Genomic DNA, 24,840 nt, shown 5'->3' with positions numbered 1-24,840 from the left:
ACATGATTAAATTATCACTAGAAAACACAGAAAAGACAGAGATACGGCAGAAATTAAAGGGGTCCAGCCAAGTCTTGTTTAGCTAGATCTAACAGCCGCGAAGGGCAGTTTCCTAAAAACAAACAAGACTAAGAGAGACCCCTCCTAGCAAGCTCATGAGCAAGTTTGTTTGCAGATCCATTTACAAATTTAAAAAAGCAAAGCAATCAGATCTTGCAGCCTCTAAAATATCTTGACACAAAAACATAGCATCACTTGTTTGTTGTTTATCTTGCTTAGTCAGAGCTTGGATCAAATTTAAGCAATCGCTTTCCACCACTACTGGGTTCACCTGTAATTTCATAGCTAAATCCAAACCTTTCAGCACAGCTACATTTTCAGCCTGAGTGGGGGAGTTCACTGCCACATCACCATAGTGGGCTGCCAAAACATTTCCATTTTTGTCTCTAATCAGTAATCACTCCATCTGTTTTACCTTAAAAGTTGCATTGGAGCCTTCCAAAAAGATTGAGAGCCCTTAGACAGGCTTTCAGTTACATAGGAAGTACGCTGCATTTCTTGTTGGGAAATCATTAGTCTCTCCTTCACCATCCTATTTACAATAATCAGTGATTGTTTTGGGTCAGGGGAAGTATTTTCAAAAATGAATTTATTTCTACTCTTCCAAATTACCTTGATAGCTTGAAAATTGTAATAATTCTTCTTTCCTATTCACACCCGAGGAGCATTTAACAAACCAGTGCTGAAGCCATTCTGCAAAAGTTATGAATTGCCTAAAATCTTGGGTGTTACAAGTGAGATAGCTACCAAACCATGTTAGTTTAGCCTGATCCTGCACAGAAAAAAAAAATAAAAAAGCATGCATTACAGACTCATCTTCACTATTACAGATTGGGCAAATGGCTACTTGATAGATATTTCTCTTTGGGTCAACTTTCAGACCCCAAAGTTTTTCCTTTCCGTTGGGTCGAAAGGCCTGTGGTCCACTATTTGACCCCTATTTTCCAAACTTTAGTTTTTGGCTGCAAAATAAGCTGATCTAACTGTAAATACTCCTTTTTCATTCATCTTCCATGTTAACTTATCCCTCCACTAACCCTCAGCCAAAGGTGTGTTGATTATGTTATTTTCAACTGCCTCCACAAAGTTTTCTCGAATCAGATCTGCATTCCATTCGCTGTTATGTTGGTTTATGAGGTCCTTTACCCAAATCAAGTCAGTGTTGTGTGGTCTTGGACCAATAATTCTGAAGTCCTACAAATTTGGTAACCATGGATCCTCCCAAATTTTCACTTTTTTTTTGTATTCCCAAATTTTCACTTCAGTTCCTGAGTTAACTGCCCAACATGCTCCCCTTACTATTATTTCCTTTGCAGCCACTAAACTTTGCCAACCCCATGAGGCCATGATCCTCTTTATGTCAGTTTGGAGTGAAGAAAATTTTTATTTTTAAGATATTTTTCTTTGATCACTCTCACCCACAGGCTGTTTTCCTCTGCACAAAGTCTCTAGGCTTGCAAAATGAGGGTCTCAAAATCCCATACCTCCATCTAATTTATTTCTACATGCATCATTCAATTTAACCCAGTGTGTTTTTCATCTTATTTTCTCCCACACCCCACCAAAATTTCCTTTGCATTTTTGAAGGGCTTGACACACTCCTTTGGATGTAGGAAGCATGACATTGTATATGCAGGTATGGCTGACACCACGGACTTTAAGGGAGCGATCTTTTTTCGGATTTTGAGAGAGAAGAAACCAAGAATAGCATGTTCATTTTTCAGATTAATGTGGGGAACAGGGAAAGTTTATTTTCTTGGGTATCACCAAGTGACACCCATCTCCTAAGTGGATAAATAAGTTTCCCATCTAAGAGGAAAGTTACTAACACTTGAATGGGACAAAATTGCCCCTTTTAATAATGGATTTTTATGACTAAAATGGCCATTACCTTATTTACCTGAAAAATAAAAGAACATGGATAAATACACTTACCCAAGCAAATATCTCTTAGAATAAATTTATCCAAATAATTACATTTACCCGGATAAATAATTTACCGAAAAATGAACGGACCTAAAAGAATTTCCTTTCCTACTTGGGATAGCAGCAACTCTTGCCACTGATATTAATCAAAAGCTACCAATAATTTTGACATGCAAATTTTTTTTATTGAGAAATTTTGGCTCACCAAAATTATTAGTTTTTTTACATTTTACCATGACAATAATTTGGTAGGCGACCTGTCAAATCATATATTAAATAATAGTGTTAAAATTTCAAATATTAAAAATGTTTACATCATGTGTATCAGTAGTTTTGAGCAACGTTGGAGATATTGATACACTCAATACAAGGAAAGATTATGTATTGCTACTTTCAACCTTTGGCTTTATAATTTTTTTAGTTTTTTTTTTCAAAATTTAAAAAGGGGCTGGAAATAATGCCTACTAATGTTTAAAATGAAACTTTTTTCAAAAAAAATAATAAATAAAGCCTTGAAAACAATGTATCAATACCCTGCCAATACTATATAGTATATGTATCAATACCCTACCAATACTATACATTGGGCCGATACGTTATGAAATTTTCCTTGCTTTTGAAATAGATACAACATGCCTCTGGATGAGACCTTTTCTGGTCACGTGTCAATATTTTTTGGTCGCGTACCCAATTTTTTTGTGATGTATCAAATTTTTTGGCTAAGTACTTTGTCATTTGACCTGCTCCCAGGTGGCCTGTGACTCAAAGGATGATGGAGCTCCCTGGTGACGAATTGCCTGGTGGTGAGCTACTTGGTGGCGAATTCCTTAGTGGTGAGCTACCTGGTGACGAGCTCCCTAGTAGTGAGCCACCTTGATGAGCTGCTAGGTGCACCACCTTGGTGGCGAGCTCCTTGATGTAGTGCAACCCGACTGCCCTCTACATGAGATGATCCGCTCCTCTTTGTAGACGGTGGGAGCCGGGAAACCTGTGAGAACTGAATCAGAGGACCCGGGGGTGTTTACCCGGCGGGGCCACTCCGATGGCTAAGTTAGCACTCTGATAGCAGAGAGCTTGAAGATGATATTAGAGAAATGAGAGAGCTAGAGAGCAGGGGTTACCTCCATTTTCCTCTCTCCCCTCTAGGGGGTCGGAGATCTTATATAGTGGTGTTCTGACAGATCTGGCATAACCGACTTTGATTCTCTGCCGCAGCCGTTACTTGCCAGGGCTGAGCTGGTGGGCTTAGGTAACTATTGCAGAGTACGGATGTGGTGTCGGGCTGACCAGGTGTCGAGCTGCCTATGAGGTGCCGAGCTGACCAGGTGCCGAGCTACCTATGAGGTGTCGGGCTGACTGGGTGTCGAGCCACCTATGAGGTGCCGAGCTGACCGGGTGCCAAGCTACCTGTGAGGTGCCGAGCTGCCTGTGAGGCGTCGGGCTGACCAGGTGCCAAGCTGCCTGTGAGGTGTCAGGCTGACCAGGTGCTGAGCTACCTGTGAGGTGTCGGACTGACCGAGTGGGTGCCTTATAGCTATGATTGCACTGCATCGGCCTCATAATGTCGGTCGCCCACTCCTACAAGAAGCTACTAGGAGCTCGACTTTCGGGGGCAACACTACTAACTTTAGGTCGCTAGCTCACACGGGAGCCTTGGAAGGCTCAACCAGCAAGGGCACCCATGCAGTCTGTTGGCTGCCAAATCCCGCGGAAGCTACAAAGAGCTCATCTTAGTAGAGGGGACCTCGCGAAGAAGACTGATGAGGTTTTATCTAAATTGAATGTAAAGTTGGTAGAGCTGCTTAGCCTGTTAACTCGCTACATAGTCTTTGAGTTCATACAAAATGGAAACTAAAAGGTGAGAGCTTCAGTTTCTAAAAGGTGAGGACTTAGCTTTTTGGGAGGAGAGGACTTAGATTTTTGTAGGAATGAGAACTTAGCTTTTTTGTAGCGTGCTCCTATAGATGGCGCCAATTGATGCGACTGTTTCTAGTCACGTATTAGTATTTTTTGGTCACGTACCAAATTTTTTCATGATGTATCAAATTTTTTGGCTAAGTACTTCGTCATTTGACCTACTCCCAAGTGGCCTGTGACTCAAAGGGTGATGGAGCTCTCTGGTGGCGAATTGCCTGGTGGTGAGCTACTTGGTGGCGAACTCCCTAGGGATGAGTTGCCTAGTGACGAGTTCCCTAGTAGTGAGCTACCTTGATGAGTTGTTGGGTGCGCCGCCTTGGTGGCGAGCTCCCTGGTGTAGTGCAACTCAACTACCTCTGCATGAGATGATCCACACCTCTTTGTAGATGGCAGGAGCCGAGGAACCTGCGAGAACTGAATCAGAGGACCTGGGGGTGTTTACCCGGTGGGGCCACTCCAATGGCTAAGTTAGCACTCTGATAATAGAGAGCTTGATGATGATATTAGAGAAATGAGAGAGCTAGAGAATAGGGGTTACCTCCATTTTTCCTCTCTCTCCCCTCAAGGGAGTCGGAGCTCTTATACAGCAGTGTTCTGATAGATCTGGCGTAACTGCCTCTGATTCTCTACCGCAGTCGTTACTTGCCAAGGCTGAGCTAGTGAGCGCAGGTAACTATTGCAGAGTACGGCCCTGCCAGACAAGGGACACCTCTCAGGGTTGGTAGGCACAATGAGAGACGTGAGTGCAGGTCTCCAAATTTGGTAGGTACGGTTGTCAGGTAGGAAATCTTCCTGCGATACGCTGTGCTGCTCTACAATGAGCTACCTTGCGCCGAGTTACTTTTCACCGAGCTGCCAGTAATGTGCCGAGGTGCTTCTACCCGAGGCAAGTCTTCATGGCATAATAGGAGGCAAGCTACCTGTAAGTGGTCAGTTGCCTGTGGTGAACTGCCTGTAAGTGTTGAGCTGCCTCTAAGTGGCGAGCTACCTGTACTGAGCTGCCTATAAGTATCGAGCTGCACCTAAGTGGCGGGCTACTTATGTCGAGTTGTCTATTAGTGACGAGCTGCATGTGAGTGGCGAGTTGCCTATAGGTGATGAGCTGCCTGTAGTTAGCTCGACCTGTCTAATTGTCAAGAGGCTGTACTTAGTTGGCATGAGGTGTCAGGTGTCATTATTTCACTGAAGGGCCAAATCTGCCCTCATTACCTCTAATACAGGATGTATCATGTTGATACTTTTAATCTTGGACCCATGCGTCTATATATGGTTCAAAGTCTATGTTTAAACGCATTATGTGTAAATGTCCTTTTATAGAGTTTTTCTTTTGTTCTCAAAATTGTTAAAACTATTAAGGTCTGTTTGTTTTTTCGGAAAGTCACTTACTTAGATTAGTGCATTTACCCATGTTCTTTTATTTTCCAAGTAAATGAGATAATGAATGTTTTAGACATGAACACCCATTATTAAAAAGGCAATTTTTTCCGGTCCAAGTGTTAACAACTTTATCCTAGACGGGAAAGTTCCTTACATCGGAAATGGGTATCACTTACCTAGGTAAGTGATAAGTGAAATCCAAGGAAAATGAATTTTGCGCATCGACTCCACATAAATCTGAACATGGGTATCTCGGTGAATGGGAACTAAAATCCTATTGACTGACTTTCTCTCCTCTCAAAATGCTAGAAACAAACATGCCCTAAAGTAGGGGTGTCGATTGGATTAGATTTGGTCTAATCCGATCCAGTCCAATGTGAGTCCATTACAAATGGACCAGGTCCAATCCAATTCAATGAATAATTTGGACCATTTTGGACCGGTCCAATTCAATGTTTGGACCATCCAATTTATTCAAATTCATTTTAATTTAAATTGGTTTCAAAATAAACCCAGTCCATTGACACCTATTTTCCTATGTTATATCAATGGACCTGATATTGGCTTAATCCAACCAAATCCAATATAAATTAATTATAGACGGACCAGGTCAGTCCAATCTAATAAATATTTTGGACCGGATTGGTCCAATCCATTATGTATTTTTGATCCATCCAATCTGTCCAAATTGATTTTGTACTGTACAGGTCCAAAACCAATCCATTGACACCCTTACCCTAAAGGACTTATAAACCCCACCCCCACCCCGCCAAGAAATTTTATATAAATTTGTATCAACAAAACCAAATTTAAAGCTCGTATAATTGTAAATAAGGTATAAATGTATATTTTAACAGTTTATGTGAAGTGTAACAATAAAGAATCTTTCTCGTCATGCAGTTTAGTTGGATCATGCCTTAATCCTAATGCTTTCCACTTTGGTGTCTATAATTTTTATGGCACTCGAATGTTTATTATGGCTGAATGCTTGGCTTTTCATAATCGTTTGTCTTTCTACCTCAATAATGGTATTTCTAAAATAGAGGTTCAAAGTGATAATAAGAATTTAATCCATATCATTCTCAAGAGGACTTTCTCTCTATGGAATAATACCTACATTTTAAAATATATCAACCAAATGTTTAATTCCATAAAAATTAAGTTTACTTACACCCTTTGTTAGGGGAATAAATGTGTTGATTTCTTAGGCTAACATGGGCATATATAAGAGATTTCAGGTGCTTAATTTAACTCAAGATTTTCCATGTCACCTTTAGATTCTCTTTAGGGAAGGTTATATGAAGATCCTTGTTTTACAAATTGGCTAAAGGTTTGCTTTTGATGCTGGTTGGTTAATAAAATTTTAAGGCGGCTGCCCCTCCACCTTGAATAATATTTGGGGTTAAAAAAATATTAAATACCCTATTTAATAGGATTTAAATACATAAGCAAAAACAAGTTAGACAATTTAATAAGAATTAGGTATGGATGCAAATACTATATGCCAATTAGATGAATTTATTGGCCATTGCTTTTCACTTGTTCCTCATTACTCATTTACTCATTTACTCATTTACTAAAACACCCCTATAGCTTCATGAATTTATTAAAATCCACCCTATAGTTTGTGTTTTACTAAACCATCCTTTGAAATTTGCAATCAATTTACTTAATCAACCTTCCACACTACAAGAAAATCGACCTTTAGCAGCATGCACTTAATTACAGTTGCAAATGATTGTTGCAAAAAGATAAAGCTTAACAACAATTGATCAGCATTGTTGCTAAATCGAATGAATTGGCCATTTAAATAAATTGAATCAAAAGAAAATATCATTTTTTTTCCCATTGTAAGACAAAAACAACCACTTTATTTAGCTCTATTCGATCATTTTTGTTTTCTATACAAAGAAGTGTTAGGGGTGCTATTGGAATAAACAATTATGGGTCCATGCCCTTGAACATTTTCCACTCAATTTAGGTGATAATGTTATTATTTCAGATTGCTAAACAAACAATTCTTAATAAAATGTCAATTAAGTAATAGGTTGCAAATTATAAGGGTGTTTTAGTAAAATAAAAACTATAGGGTAGGTTTAAGTATATCTGTGAAAATATATGGGGTGTTCTACTAAGTGACCCATAAAATTTAAAAGTTTCAAAAACAACCCTCAAGTTTTTTATGATTGCAAAACAATCATAAAATTAAACAGCCAAAAATGACATTTTTTGAGTTCTAAATGCACTCAAATCATTTGGTATTCTAACGCTGGAACTTTTGGAAATACCTATTTTACAGTTTTGCCTTTTAAATGATTATTTTATAGTTTTTTATAAAACATGTCTACAATATAAGAATCAGAAAGTTCGGAAGGGGGGGTGGGGGGGAGGTGGTCTTTGTCACAAATGAAAATTTCAGAGGTTAAGTGTCACTGCTCCCAAAGTATGGGTGGTAATCTGTGATTTACCCTTTCATATTTTTTTAGTAATATGTGATTTACCGTTTCATTAAAAATCAATATATAAAATAAAACCAGACGTTCCATGTCAACATGACTCTACTTTCAATAAAGGTATTTATCTATTTATGCCTTTTTTGTATTTTCCTTATTTTCTTTTTATTTAAAAATATAAAAAATAATCATTGTCATAGAGAGAGAATGAGAGAGATATTATATTAGTAAAGAGAGATAATTAAGAGAGTGTTAATGAGAGAGAACTACTATATTATTAGAGAGAGAGAGAGAGAGGGAGAGGGAGGGAATAGTAATATAACATAATACTAGACCGACTCATAGATCAGGTAGCCTGATCGGCCAGCCAGCCCAGCCCAAATTTCTAATTGGGCTCGGGCTTAGGCTCAAGACCTAGTCCCAATGGTCGGGTCGGGCTCAAGCTTAAGCCTGAGCTTTTTTGTTAATGTAGAGGCTAAGCCCGGCCCAGCCCAACTCGTATACAGGTCTACATAATACAATAAGGGCATGTTTAGTTCCTTGGAATAGATGCCTAGAATAGAATCTAAATTAGAATTGACAATAGTTTTTTTCATAGGAATGGGATTCTGATTACCGTTCTTGGCAGAATGGGATTCCCATTCCATAGTCTGTTAAGGAATAAAGAACTCATGACAAAAAATCCCCAAACCCTAATATTAATAAACTAATAAAATATTAACAAAATTGTAATAAAATAATAGTAGTATAATAAAATATTAATAAATTAATAATAATAAACAAAGATACATGTTAAAATAAAATATTAAGACAACATTAAAGTAATAATAATAAAATAGGCTAATACAAAATTGAAAATTTTTAGTTAATTCCAATTCCAACTTCAAATGAACCAAACAATAGCAATAGATCTAATTTCGATTCCTAACAAAACCAAGTAGGCATCAAGAATAGGTGATTCTGACTTTCATTTGGATCCAAATCACCATGATATCAGATTGCATTAGATCTAACATATGTGTTATCGCTGGATCAGTACCCCAATTTGAATCCAACCAATCAAACATGTTATGTAGCATGGCTTTCCTTCCTCACTACCATTTATCTATTTTGGGGTTTTTATTGAATTTTATTTTTAAAATTTAACAAAATAACTCAAGTACCCAATAAAATTTATGCCTTTAAGACTTTCATCTCTCATCATTAATTCACCATTAACCCTTTTTTTCTTAAGGGTTATCATTTTAGTTTGGCCCAAGCCTTTGCCTCATCAAGCCCATAAATTTCAGGGCTAAATTGGGCCTAATTCTTCAAGGCGGGTGTGGATCCAACCAACTCGTAAACAAATAATAGTTTAAAAATTAATTAACAAAAATATCATAAATGGTTAAATCACCTAAAATAATGAGAGAGGGAGAGTGAATTATGAGACATAGTTCTCATCATTAACCTATTTTAGCATATTTTTAAAGGTGTCTTCTATTATTAGTTTATTGTATTCCAAGGAAAGAGAAAATTTACTATCATCCAAATTTTTATTTCATATTCAAATTCTATTTAATTGATTGTTTGTTAGAAATTTGTAAATGACTAAAGTTAACAAGAAATTTACTAAAGTCAATAAAAATATTAAACTTTAGCAAGTTTTTATCTAGAAACTATTAAAAATTAAGAAATTAATAAAATTAGTATTAATAGATAGCCCAACCCAGCTAGACCTATAAATTTCCAAGCTCAAGCAACTACTTTCTTCTAAGCTAGGTCTAGCTCGGATCTACACCAAACCTACACATAATGTGGGCAATAGGGCTATAAATGGATCAGATTTAGATAAGATCCTACTAAATCTACATCAGCATTTGATTATGAAATCTCTAAATCCACATCCACATCTAATTATTATGTTGGATTTTGAATTTAATTCGTGACAATCTTATTGTGTTTAAAATTGATGATGGGTGATTTGGATCAATCTAATGAGTAAGGAACACATAGATGCGGCCAGCCAACCAGACGACAGATCAGCATGTGGTGCCACGACAGCAGATCGCAAAACCTTGGGAGTTTGGTCACTTTGAAACCAGAGCACCTCGGTACCCACACATGCCAAGGTGTCATGTAACCAAACCTAGAAGGTCATTAATTATCTCCAAACCTCCCAGGATCACGTTGTGCAACTGTAGGCATTATCTTCTCCCCGTCCAAATCGGAGGGAAACGATAAACCTGATTAATTGATGTGTTACTCTCCTACCAAAGTGGAACGGATCCCAACGTCACAAGCCAAAGATTTCAGGACATTTTGAGAGACCAATGGTATCCCAGCTATATAAGGGCATCAACCCCAAGACTCAAGTACACAAAATTATTTTCTCACTAGCATTCTAGCACTCAAGTATTCAGCTCGCAACCATAATACAGTACTAACTTAAGCATCGGAGCGACCTTGATGCGTTACCCACCCTAGGTTCTCTGATCCTTTATCTTGTAACTTGGTCCAGCCCACCAAGCAACTAAGTGTTAGACAATGTATGCCCTCAGCACCAATTAGAGTGATGTACATTATGACATTTAATGTAAATGAATAAAGTACATAATTGATCCATGTTATTATGGTATGTTTCTATGTAATACCCTTAAACTGGACACATATGAGACTCGTGTTAGTTTAGAATCTTAATAACCGTTGGATAGTCTGGGGAGATTTATCCTACCAAGGCTGACACTGATGTGCTGCTAAGTTGGTTGGGGTGGCTTGTCTCAGCTGCTAGGGTGAGACCTGAGGTACATGCGGTGTGGGTTTTCTTGAAACTTTGTACCGGACCAAAAATCCAGTATTGCCCTGGACCTTGGAGATAGATGGGCAAAAACTGGATAGTTACACTTGATCCCTAGACTCGATTATGATACTACACTAGGTGTCAAAATGGGTTGTCTTTAATATGCCAATCAGTAAGATCCTTAGAGGGGGTCAAAACCTAGGTATGTTGGGATAGTCCGAGAATTCATCTGAGTGGGTGATCATAGTGATAGGATCAGCCCCTTTGTTGGACAAAGTGAATGATTGGGGATGCAATCTCTCTGATGGAAACCAAAACTGTCGGCATTTGATTTCAACCATTGAAATTTGTTTTTGCAAAATATATTTATATAGAGATATACATACATATATATATATATATATATATATATATATATTATTTTTCAAAATGTTTGCAAAATGTTTTAATTCTCGAGATCCATGTGAGTAGAGAGTGCAGCACTGTACCTTGCAGCCGAGGGAGAGATCCTCTCTTGTCAGGCAGTGTTTGATCATTATAGGCTTAGAGGTTAAGTGTAAAACCATTGAGGGTAATACCTGATGGGCTAATCTTGCATCTGCCCACAGTCTTTGGGTTTTTATAAGGTGGTTTGACCCAATGACCATTTAGTGTAAATGTTGGGCCCATTAAGAGCCCATGGTGATGGACTCAGGGGTTCACTGTCTCCTACAGTGAATTCGACCAAGCCTTGTAACAGAGGCTGGGTTGAACCCATGTGGCTAATGTGTAGATCAATGTTTGGGTCCCACACCATACAATGATAACCAACTGAGCAGTAGATTAAGAGGTTAAATGAGAACATAGACTTAATGGGCCTAAAACCCATTCGAATTGGGTTAATAAGATTAATTAAATAAGGGGGCGGTTCTGGGATTTGGATCAACTGATAGGATAAGGGATTATCCCTATCCACTCAAAGAGTCATGATCCAAATAAAGATTTGGATCAGGAAACTCCTAATTGGATTAGGATGGTTGATCTTTATCTGCAGATAAGATAAGGGATTATCCTTATCTCTTAAAGAGAATCCAAATCCAAATATAAGATTTGGATTAGGAAACTCCTAATGGGATTAGGAGAACCTCTCCTTAAGGCTATAAATAGAAGAGCAGGGTGAACCTCCAAATCATCTAACAATATGCAGAATTACAGAGAGAGACAATACAGTTTGACTACACTGTCTTTTGCACTTACCGCCCTACCCAGTTCGACCTCCACCAGTGGGAGTGATCAAGAACAGTTCTTGATATTGCCTTTTTCTAGAAAAGGCAATCTGAAATCATGCTCACCAGCCCTCCATCATATTCTTGTTGAAGAATTCGGTTCTTGCTGAATAATCATCATACTGATTCTACTTCACCTCGCACCATGTCATCTTTGGTGGAAGCAGTCTTTGGTCTTCTCCTTGGGCGTGAATACCTTCATTAGGGGTTTACTATTACTCTGTATCAGGTATATCCCTCTACTTCCTTTTGGTTTCAGATCTGGTCTGGTTTGGTTTGAAGATTGATCCTTGAAAATGCAGTTTTCTAAAATAGGGAATGTGATTCCCTCATGGGAGAGAGAGAAACTTTTGAAATTTCACCCAATCTTCCTATAAAGTTCGATCATACATATGATAGATCTCTCATCTCTTCACTAAAGTCCAGGTCATCTTCCAGCTAGGAGCTTTCAGATCACACACTATCAAGTGGCGTCGTCTGTGAGAATCGATCGAAAGGTCAACATTACATTTCATTAACCACCACACTCTTTTTCAATGGCATCTTCCAGTAACACTGGTAAGGGCACTGACATGGACGTCACTAGGGGGCAGGATCATCAAACGTCACTCCCTCAAGGCCCCTCAGTGACTATCAAGCACTTTACCATTCCCCTGACTGCTTCAGGGATCCCCTCTCTGTCAGTTCCTCGGACAACCCCACAAATAAATGTCCCGTTGCCCCAGGTGAACACCACCTTCTCAGAGCCTTCTATGATCCCTCCTAGGGTCGAGCATTCTGAATTTGATGACCTCGTTCAGAGTGTCAAGACGATGCAGATCCAAATGTAGTAGATCCAATAATTCCAACAGTTTCAATAGTATTATTTCTACCAACAATACCAACAGCAATTTCCATCACTGCAACCAAGCCAACAGCAAATTTCACCTCAGCACACAAGTCAGTATCAAAGACAAAACCAAAGCCAAAATCAGCACAGGGTCCATCAGGATGTCCACCGATCTCCCCATCAGGGTGAGGGGACCTCGCAGGTACCGATCCCTCCCAAAGGTCGGACCCCACCTCGGGACAAGATGGACGGACAACACACTCCCCCAGTTTCTCAAAGGGGGAATTCAAAGGATAGGCCCAAAGTCAACCAGCCCGAGAGGAACAATTAGTAGCAACTTTTGTAGCAGGAGAACAATGGATCATGATGCGATGATCGTCAACTTGGGGCCTGAGGTGCGGGCTCAAGACGAGACCCCTCGGAACCCCGCAACAACCAACACTGGTCTCGAGACCAAGAAGAACCAGCAAGAAGGAACCTTGATCCACCTCGCGATAGTGTTCGGGAGCGAGAGTGAACCAAAATTGAGGTGCCTAACCATACAGAAGTTAGTAGCACCAACACCAAGCCAGTAAAGAAGCAACAACAACGGTGTCACAAGACTCGCTGAGCCTCAGCCAGGAACAACCTACCCACGAAGAATAACTAACCGTTGGAACAAAGCAAGGAAAGGGAAGAAGTAAGCTCGATGGCTACATGGGCGGCTCTAGCTTTATTGAGCCGACAATCCCCCTTGTCACTCGAGATACTAGTGGTCCCAATGTCGAAGGATTTCAAGGTACCTCCATTGGACAAGTACGACGGATATTACGACCCAGCGATCATGTAAACGCGTTCTAGTCTCAGATGCACCTCGCCAGGGCTGATGAAGCGTGTATGTGTGTGGCTTTTTCCACCACCTTCAAAGGGTTAGCTCGGGCTTGGTACAGGAACCTCGCACCAGGCTCCATCAGAAGTTGGGGATAGTTCGTAGACATGTTCACAGCCCACTTCATTACTAGTAAGAAGTACCCAAAGTCATAAGAGAGCCTTTTGAACGTGGTGTAGAGGGAAGGTGAGTCAATCTGGAGCTACATCAAGTATTTCAATGAAACGTGCTTATAGATATCGGAGCTCGACCCAACAATACGCCTCATTGCAACTCCAAAAGGAGTCACGCACAAGAAGTTTAGGTGGTACATTAGAGTGAATCGGCGGAAAACCATTACAAAGTTTCTCGCATTGGCCAAGAGATTCATAAGTACTGAGGAAGAGCTCAATCGGAAACCGGAAAACCAACAAGGTGAGAAGATAAAGAGAGAAGAAGAATGTACGAGCAACAATAAACACAAAAGGAAGAAGAGCAAATCACGAAGGAGAAGAAGTAAGTCACCTCGCTCGAGGAGTAAGTCCCCCTCCCGAAGCCACATGTCAGGTCGGCAATCCAGGACCCCTCCTGTAGAAAACCAACTACACTCCCCTCAACACAAAGTGAGGAGAGATCTTGATGGCAATTAAGGACTCCTCCTTCGCCAAATGGCCTGAGGAGACACAACGACCAGGAATCTGAATGTGTACTATCACTTTCATCGGGACCATGGCCACAGCATAGAGAACTGTCAGAATCTCTGCAACGAAATCGAAGAGCTCATTTGTCACGATACCTGAAGAACTACATTTTGCGCAAAGAGAAAGAATAAGGAGACCGACAGGGAGATCGGCAAAGAGACCGAAGGAGAGACGCTCTAGAGTCAAGTAGATAGAACGATCAGCCACCTCTACAACTACCTGAAGAAAGACTGACCTGTGGGGTGATCAACATGATCACCAATGGGTCCATTGTGGTGGGGTCCACTACAGCAGCGGGGAAGACCTCAATCAGAGAGCTAAGGCATGAAGCAGAAAACCCACCGAAATGACCTTAGATAAAATAGCTTATCTATTTCACCGAGGACGATGCACTTGGGATACGGTACCCTCATGACGATGCTCTTGTGGTGAAGATCGTCATCAATGACTTCGAAGTGAAACAGATTCTGGTGCACTCGAGCAGTTCAGCCAACATCCTACTCAAAAGGACTTTCGATAGGCTACAACTGAAGCAAAATGAAGCCAGCAAATACACCCTTGGTGGGATTCAGTTGTGAAGAAGTCAGACCTCTTGGTCAGATCACGGTACCAGTAAAGGCAAGAATGTGGCTGAACATAGCGCGATTCGAGCATGCCTTTCTAGTAGTCATGACTTTGTCTCCCTACAAGGTGACCGGTTCAAGTCCCAGAAGTGCTACATGGCTGCATTGAAAGGAAAGGAAAAACTAGTAGAGGATGTCAAGCTAGAACAACCAACAAACTACATTGAGGAGCGATATGCCCCCGAGGGAGGAAATAGTCCACATACCGGTTTCTAAGACCGAACCAACGAAGACTCTCCAGACCGGTGCCCTGATAAGTGAACCGCTCTGAACACAACTAGTAAGTTTTCTACTTAATAATTTAGACATTTTTGCCTAGTCCGTGGCAGAAATGCCCGATATCAACCCTAGTGTGATTACTTGCAAGTTAAATGTGGACCCTTTAGTCGGGCCAGTTAGACAAAAAAAAACACAACCTTGCCCTGGAGCGGTAGAGGGTAGTTGATGAGGAGATCGAGAATCTCCTCGCTGCAAATTTCATCAGGGAGGTCCATTACCCGAGCTGGGTCACCAACCCCATGCTAGTGAAGAAGGGCAATGGCAAGTGACACATGTGTGTCGACTACACAGACCTGAACAGAGCCTGCCCAAAGGACTACTTCCCCCTTCCTAGAATAGACCACCTGGTAGATGTGACCTTGGGACATGAATTGCTAAGCTTCATGGACGCCTACTCTGGTTACAACCAAATTAAGAAGGACTTAGTCGACTAGGACAAGACTGCCTTTGTAACTGAGTTCGGGTTGTACTGTTATAAAGTCATGCCCTTTGGTTTGAAGAATGTTGGAGCAACTTTCCAGCGACTTGTAAATAAAATTTTTGAGCCTTTTATTGGCAATAAAATAGAGTGTTATGTTGACGACATGGTCGTAAAGACCCAGTTCCTCAATTTTTTAATTGATGACTTAAATTCAGTTTTTCAAATTCTAAGGAAATTTAACATGAAACTTAACCAAAACAACTGTGACTTCGGGGTCACGTCAGGTAAGTTCCTTGGTTACATAGTGAACCCACGTGGCATCAAAGCCAACCCGGATAAAATTAAGGTCATCTTAGATATGAGACCACCCCAAAAAATAAAGGAGGTTCAAAGACTCACTAGCCGAGTAGCCGCTCTTAACCGATTTATGTCTAAATTGGTACGTCGGTGCCTACCATTCTTTAAGGCAATAAAAAATAATGAAAATTTTGCATGGACTGAAGAGTGCCAGCTCGCGTTTGATGAGCAGAAAAAGTACCTAAGTACTGCCCCAATTTTAACCCTACATGAGGAAGGAGATGAACTAAAACTATACCTCTCCACAAGTGACAAGGTGGTCAGCTCGGTACTAATCAGAGAAGACCGGATCCAACGACTAGTTTACTATGTAAGTCAAGTTTGCAAGACGTGGAAGCTAGATATCTCGACCTTGAGAAATTAGCGTATGCACTAAAAGTAGCAGCCTGGAAACTACAACCATACTTCCAAGCCCACACCTTTGTCATCCTCACCAACAGACCTCCGAGGCACATTTTTCTTGAGCCCGAGGTGTTAGGGAGATTGACCAAGTGGGCTATCGAGCTGAGCGAATACGACATCCGGTTTGAGCCATGTCTAGCGATCAAAGCCCAAGTCTTGGTGGACTTCGTAGCAGAGTGTACATTCAGCATGCCAACCCCTGAACTGACTGAGCTAGCTAATGCGTCGGAGGCATCAATCAGCGTGGCACCGGTCCTAGCCAGGGTAGGACCAACCTGGGATGAGGAGCCCTAGATCCTCCACGTAGATGGCTCATCTGACCAGTGAGGAAGTGGTGCTAGACTGATACTATACGGCCCGAGTGAGGTGAAGTTGGAGTATGCTCTTCAGTTCGGATTCGAGGTGCCAAACAATGAGGCGAAGTATGAGGCACTAATTTCCAGGCTAAACTTAGCAAAAGAAATGAGTGTCAAAAACCTTGTCATGTGCAGCAACTCTCAGTTGGAAGATAACCTAGACCTTAGTCACATAGCGAACTGGACCAAGTTGCAAGATAGAGTATCAGAGAACCCAGGGTGGCTAACCTAGCGAGGTTGCTCCAATGCTTAAGTCAGTACTGTATTATGGTTGCAAGTTGAATACTTGAGTGCTAGAATGCTAGTGAGCAAATAATCGTGCATACCTGAGTCTTGGGGGTTGATGCCCTTATATAGCTGGGATACCGTAGGTCTCTTGAAACATCTTAGAATCTTCGACCCATGACGTTGGGATCCATTCCGCTTTGGTAGGAGAGTAACACATCAATTAATGAGGTTTATCACTTCCCTCCATTTCAGACGAGGAGAAGATAAGGCCTACGGTTACGCGACATGATTCTATGAGGTTCGGATATAACTGGTGACCTTCTAGGTTCGGTTACATAACACCTCAACATGTGTGGGTACCGAGGTGCTCTAGTTCTGAGGTACTCTAGTACTAAGGTGCTTTGGTTCCGAAGTGACCAAACTCCCGAGGTTCTGCAATCTACTATCGTGGCACCACATGTTGATCTGTCGTCTGGCTGGCAAGCCGCATTCAAGTGTTCCTTACTCATTAGATCTGGCCAAATCACCCATCATAAAAAATGACCCAAAAATTAAAAAGGTAAAAAACTAATTATTTTTAAAGTATTTATGTATAATAAATGTATATAAATATAAAATATAAAATTTATTAGTTATAAACTTTATATAAATACACATAATATCTATATGTATACATAATTATACTACATATATATATGATTATATTTTTTTACTAGACATGGATTTAATCAAACCGAATAGGGTTAAATCTGCATCCAACCTCATTATTAATCAGATGCAAGTTTTGACATCCAAATCTAGGATAATCAAATTCAAAGTCTAATTGGGTATCAGACTATGGAGTCCAATGACAACCCTAGAAGATAGGGCCCAAGCTAAGTAACCCTTAAGCTCAACCTAGAAGTTATATGCATATATGGTAAATATAATTATATAATATTTAAATAACAAATTTCATATTAATAAATAAATAGAAATGTTACCAAGGCAAGCTTGTCCATGTCCTAGGCCCAGACAAGTATTATTATTCTTGAGGCGTGGACCAGGCTAGGCCAAACAACCTTAAAAATTGTTAATACATTATCAAATTCTAGCCCAAGATCTTTTGTTTTCTTGGTTCATTGGGCTACACAATAGGGGTAGTCCATCCTCATAGCTCTTTTGGCTTGAATATTATTTAAAAATAGTTAAAAAAAGAAAAAGCAATGCATGCATGGGCTGCACTCAGTTTGGTTTACTACAATTAGGAATGTCACATTGCTCTTAGGGATGCAACTTGGGTGGGTTGGGTCAGGATGAGAATCAACCCAAGTCTAACCCAAAGTCTTAAACCTCAAGCCCGAGCTTAGATTAATTTAATTATGACTACAGTATAATTTTATATATTTACTAATATTTAAGTTTTTATATATTTAGGTAATATTTACAATTTTTGTAACATTTAATCATTAATAAAATAAAATAAATAAAATAGAACACTAATAGATAATATGGAAAAAATAATTATTTTATTAAGTAATTAGCAATATTTTATTATTTTTATTAAAATTTATTAATATAGTTAATCCAAATTACTAAATTACTTAGTTATTTTCATAACAAATATAAAGTTAAAGATTAATTATTTTAATCAACATTACATTCTTTCCTTAGTTACAAGTATCGGTTGTTTCATTTCATAAGTCCCACTAGTATATTATATTTAAATTCATTTTACTTACAACCCTACCCCAATGGGATGCAAAATGTGGTGTGTATATATCAAATTAAATCATTTGTGGTATGTCCATATCAAATTAAATCATCCATGGTGTCTCCATATCAAATGGGGCAATCCTTCATAAGTAGCACATTTGTTGCAATTAAGGTTATAGGATTACCTTGACATAGCCCAATGAACCATTAATATGTCAATGATAGAAAATAAAAAAAAATGTAAATTAGATGATATTTTAAAGAGAAAATTCCCAATTGGTACCATGTATTTTGGGCCTAGTGCCACTTCGGTCCTCGAACTTTAAAACGTGACAATTCAATACCCAAATTTTTAAAACGTGTCAATCCAATATCTGCCATTAACCAACCGTTAAGTGGTATTTGAAAAGATACAAATGCCCTTCAAGTGTCATCTAATTTTCTTTATTAACCATCCAACCGTTGACAAAAAATTAGCAGTCCCAAATCCTTTTTCTCTTCTATTCAAGAATGTTGGGGTTACATCTCAATGGACATTCTAATGACCCTAACTTTCTTGAATAGAAGGGGCATGGAATTGGGATTGTTCATTTCTTGTCAACGTTTAGATGGTTAATAAAGAGAAATAGATAACACTCAAAGGGATTTATGTCTTTTCAAATGCCACTTAACGACTGGTACTGGATTGGCACGTTTTGAAAGTTCAGGTACTGAATTGCCGCATTTTAAAATTGAGGACCAAAATGACACTAGACCCAAAGTACAGGACACTAATTGAAAATTTTTCCTATTTTATATTCATTTCCTTCCCTGACATGTCTATTTTTCATTGGGAGAAGTCACAGTCATAAAGCAGCTGCGACTAAGGCCAATTCCCCTCCCTAAATCCGGGTGAAGGTAATTCAAGTCTCTGTAAGCTACAAGCGGCCAAAACCTTACCAGCAAGTAGGCTAATTCAAGTCTCTGTTAACTACAAGCGGCCAAAACCTTACCAGCAAGTAGGCTAGCACTTTCTCTAACACTGTTATTATAATTTGTACTTACCATGGTTTTCAAAATCGGACTGGACCGAAAAAACTGAGAACCAACCGGAACCGTTTTCTCCAAAAACCGGATTTTCCCCCAAAATCGTTGGTCAGCAAACCACTGAACCAGGTGGTTAATCGTTCGAACGGCTTTGACCTTTTTTTATGTTTTTTATTTTCTTGTCAAAACGGGCCAAAAATTCAATTCAAACAGTCGGACCATTCGACCTGTTAACTGAACCCCTGACCGGTTCAGTCACCGGGTCGGTTTTAAAAACAATAGTACCTACAATAAAAGCCCAAATTAATGCCCATTTGGGAGGGTTGAAGCAGTAGCTTCCAGCTTTCTGAAGTGAATCCCACACAAAGAGTTGATAAATTATGTTTGATGAAAAAATTAGAGAGCTCAAATCAGCTGTGACTCAGTCGTTTGGAGAACTGTCTACTTCAACCTCTTTCAATAGTTCATCCGGATTGCTTAAGGTAGTTGAACCAGTGAGTGAATCTTCAGCTCAGCCCTCCCAAATGGGCCATTAATTTGTCAGTCAACCCTATCAACCAACGTTACCTAACACCATAAGGTAACTCTTGCTAAATATCCCGAATAATAATTAAAAAACTATTTACATAGAAAGTAAAATAAAGGATTGAAGTCGAGAACAGAGATAAATATAATAAAAAAGAAAGAAAGAAACCATGGCCGTTTTCCAAATCTTTATTTCGTGTTTCCGTTGTCTTTCTTTCTCTCTCCACTTTTTCAACGCACTAGCTAAAATGCTGAATATGATTGAGCAAACCATATGCTTGGCCATGTGTTTCTCTTTTTCTTTTTTTTTCTTTTTTTTCCGCTCTCCCTTTTTGCCAGAGCCAGAGGAAGTTACCAATTTGTAATGGTTATCTTCTTCCTTAATCTACTCATAAACTCTCTCTTCATCAGAAAAGCCAAAAAGGTAGGTATGTGAGAGAATACAGGAAAATGACATGTTATATTCCACAATAAAAGCTGATGCAAACACAGTTGCGTTACTTGACCAAGGTACAAGAAAGCTTTTCACTATTATCTTTTAAAGTATCCTTACTTTTCATAAAAATTGCCACAGTCATTAAATAATAACGGAGGCATACGAAAAGTCTGTTTTGCCCTTACAGTAAGAAAGGGCATGAAATAGTAAATTATTATTTTGCCCATTTATCTAATAACAAGATGCACCAAAACTCCGATCAAACAAAGAAGGTCAGTCTTCGTCGCCTGCAATGGACACCACTGCAACTTCCATCTAGCAGTTCGACGGTGAAAACCCTAACTTTATGTTGTTTGAAACCCTAAAACTGATCTATCAATGGTGCAAATTCCATCCGTGATGTTATTTAAACCCTAAAACGACATTTAATGGCACTAAACCCTAAAACCAACTTACTTAAATATGAGTTTTGTCTCTTTTGTTTATCTTACATGAATTTTTTATATTTTTCTTGCAGTGGGATCAACGGAAGCCAGCAATTGCATATATTTCTCCTGCAATATTCAAATAGTAAGGTATGTACAAAGATTCTTGTACATCCTTTATCTGGACCGTCTGGTTCTGAAGTTTATCGTTGGGGGGACCATTTCATAGACATGGGTGCCTACCTTTTTCAAACCTCATGTTTTCGTCTGGGTAAAGTGGCTAGAGTTAGGGGACCGACCACTTCATTAGTGTTTCAAAGGGTTACAAGTGGCAACCCATGTGTTTGCTACAGTGCACACATGGGTTCCACACGTGTGTAGCTCAAAGAAACACATTTGTTGGTGTACACAGTATCAGGTATTTGGTTTAATTCCTGAACCACCAAATTTACATGTACAGTTATATAGCATTTAACTAATGCCTCCAAACGATAGTAGATAAGTGCTAATGGGCAGCTACCATGTTGGCAAGCCTTGCTCAGATTTGCCTGGGCCCAACATGTCCTACACTAACCCTAGACAAGGAATCCCAGGGCCTAGGTGTTCAGACATGACCCACATGTGAATACTTCTATATGTTTACACTTGAATGCATTTTCATGAATAGCTTTCAATTGGAAAATTTTATTGGCATCTAATATGTGAATACCATGTACTATTTAATGGGTTTTGATGCAAGATATGGATAGAAACAGGTATTTGGTCATTGTGAATCATGGTGGCCAATGGAAGACCATCAATGGGAAGTTGTTATATGTGGATGGCGAGGTGGGATATCTAGAAAACATAGTGACCGGATATGCTTCCTGAACATTATTGAGGACTTTTGCAAATTGGTTGGGGTACCTAATGGCAGTGTGGTGAATATCAATTATAAGATATTAGGGTGTGAATTAGAGGAACAAATCAGGTTGTTGGGTTGTGAAAATGACATGTTGTAAATGTTTGCTATTCATGGTGGGCTACGTGAGATAGTGTTCTATGTTACACATGCTGATGCAAAATGTCTAAGTGTAGATGACAGGGTAGTATGCAAAAAGTAAGTGTTGGTAACAACGGAAAGGGGAAGGGAAAATTTGAGTATGGTGATGATTGTCGTCTTATTGATTCTTGTTCAAATGATGGTGCGCATGGTGATGAATATGGTGAGGAGTGTGATCAAGGAGACCCCATGCTTTGACTTTGCATCAGACCCATTGCTTTGACGACCGGACCCACATATCATCATATTTCACCATCGACCATATACTCCATGTCATGTGGAAAAAGAAAGACCACATCCCTTGCTTGAACAACAGAGCTCGCTTACCTCGGATAGTGGCAGACAGAAAGGAATGGAGTGGCTGAGATCTTCCGGCCACCTCCCCGGTCCCACAAAGATCTCTATGTACTTGTCCAGTCCAGGACAACTGAGATCTTCCGGTCTACATGCATGAGAGCAGCCCAAACAAAGAAGAGTCTGGTCGGATCTGAATTCAGGCCCGGCCCGCCGTCTACTGCTAGGTCCAGGAATGGTGCCAGGCGAGGGCGCCGCTAAGTGTTGGTAACAATGAAAAGGGGAAGGGAAAATTTGAGTATGGTGACGATTGTTGTGTTATTAATTCTTGTTCAGATGATGGTGCGCATGGTGATGAATATGGTGAGGAGTGTGATCAAGGAGATGTGAAGGGTTTGAAAGTGAATGTGATGACATGGATGCTAAGGAGGATGTACCTGATGATGATGGTGGGGGCGTATAGGGTGTTGGCGTACAATGTGATACATCTACGGATGGAGAAGGGAATAGAGGTGGGAATGGGGTTACAACTAACCTATAGACTATGGACCAGCAAGTGAATATGATAGTCTGTGCGATAATGAACCTAGTTTCAGAAGGGGCAAGGACCGCACACAAGGTCCACAAGAGTTTGACTTCTCTAATCCAAAATTCTTGGTGGGCATGGCATTTGCAAATGTTAAGGAGTTTAGGGAGATTTTGAGGCATTACTATGTGATGGAGGGCATTGGAATCTAGAGAAAAAAGAATGAGAAATGTAGGTTTACTAGTGTTTGTGCTATTGATTCATGTAACTAGAGGATACATGCCTCCCTCAATCATGATGGGGGTAGTTTCATAATAAAAACCCTGAATGACACACATAAATGTTTGAGGGTGACCACAAATAGGGAGGCAACAAATACTTGGCTCTCCACCAAGATAGATTTAAGGGTTGATCCTAGTATGTCAATCCATGTACTGAAATCTGAGATCAGACAACTCCATCGGATAGAATTTTCATGGAGGAAGGTTAATAGAGCCCGTATCAAAGCTATTGACAAGATTAGAGGATCTTTGGCCGAATCATATGCAATGCTGCCCCAATATTGCATAACATTATTCAACAGCAATCCTGGGTCAACTGTTAAGTTGCATGCTCCAATGGTTATAGCAGAGGACATGTTTAGAACTTTCAAGAAAGTATTCATATGCCTTGGAGGACCAAAAATTGGTTTCATGGAGGGTTGTAGGAAACTTATTGGATGGATGGGTATCACATGAAGGAGGGGTGATACTATCAACAGTGGGACTAGATGGGAATAATGGTATATTCCCAAATGCCTATTCTGTAGTAGAAGTTGAGAATAAAGAGAGTTGGATATTGTTTTTGAATGAACTAAAGAATGCCATAAGTATTAATGATCCACACAGATGGACATTTATGTCTAACAGGCATAAGGTGTGTATGTATGCTATAATTTCATTATATTTGTTATATTAATGGATTGTGTGTATATTGATCTCTAACAAACCCATTTGATTGTTGGTAGGGTATAGTCAATGGCATTTCAATATGCATGCATGGGGCAAACCATCGCTTCTATTTGCGGCACCTGCACAACAACTTTAAGAAAGCATACAAGGGAAAAACATTGAAAGATGTATGGGTTGTCGGGAAGTCATACACACAAGCTGATTTTAATCACCACATGGAAGTAGTCAAGAGGAATTTCACAAATGCCTATGATTGGCTATGCAGAGTCCCTCCCCCCCTAACACTTGATCTAGGCATGGTTTTGATCTCATTGTTAGGTCAAATGACATCACTAACAATTGGAGTGAGTCATTTAACTCATGGATAGGGAAGGCTAGAGCAATGACAATTATTGATATATTGGAACATATAAGGAAAATATGGATGTAGAAGACATTTGAGAGGTTTGACACAACCAGATCACAGGGGGTAAGCTACTTCCAAAGGTGTAGCCCATCATTGATAGAAGGAGGAGGGAAGCTAAGTAATCATGTATGTCTTTTCTGATACTTATTGTATATTATATTTGCACATCAATGAGAGTTTTCCAATATGGGCAATATGAGTATTAGACTTCATGGAGTGACTTAGTAGAGAATGTCACAAATATGGATTCTAAGACAAGCACGTGTAGGATTTGGGACATTAGTGGCATCCCATGTGCCCATGCTCTTGTAGTGTTGGCTTATATTAGGGGCAAAGTGGAGAAGCTCTATGACAAAGTATTTCACAAGGACACATGTGAAAGTATACAACCATTTTGTACATGCCCTGCCCGATGAGAAATATTGGTCACTTGTTGAATCAGGTCATCATATCGTGTTCCATTAGAGTGCAAGACTATTAGATGGAAATATCCAATGGTCTGTGGCACAATAGAGGGAACTATTGTGCTCAACCCCTAGTGTCACTAATGTTAATGTAGAGGTAATATTGAGTCACCCCCTACTAATGTTAATTCCTTTATTGATGAACTCTAATGTCTAAAGTTGATTTTGCAACTGCAAAGGCCTAATCCTAAATAGACTAGAAGTACCCAGGTTGTTAGGAGGAAATTGTTG

Source organism: Nelumbo lutea, chromosome 1, assembly GCF_056320005.1.
Source record: "Nelumbo lutea isolate HS-2025 chromosome 1, American lotus-T2T, whole genome shotgun sequence".
NCBI lineage: Eukaryota > Viridiplantae > Streptophyta > Magnoliopsida > Proteales > Nelumbonaceae > Nelumbo > Nelumbo lutea.
The sequence above is the reverse complement of the archived record's forward strand: the minus strand, read 5'-3'. Positions refer to the sequence as shown.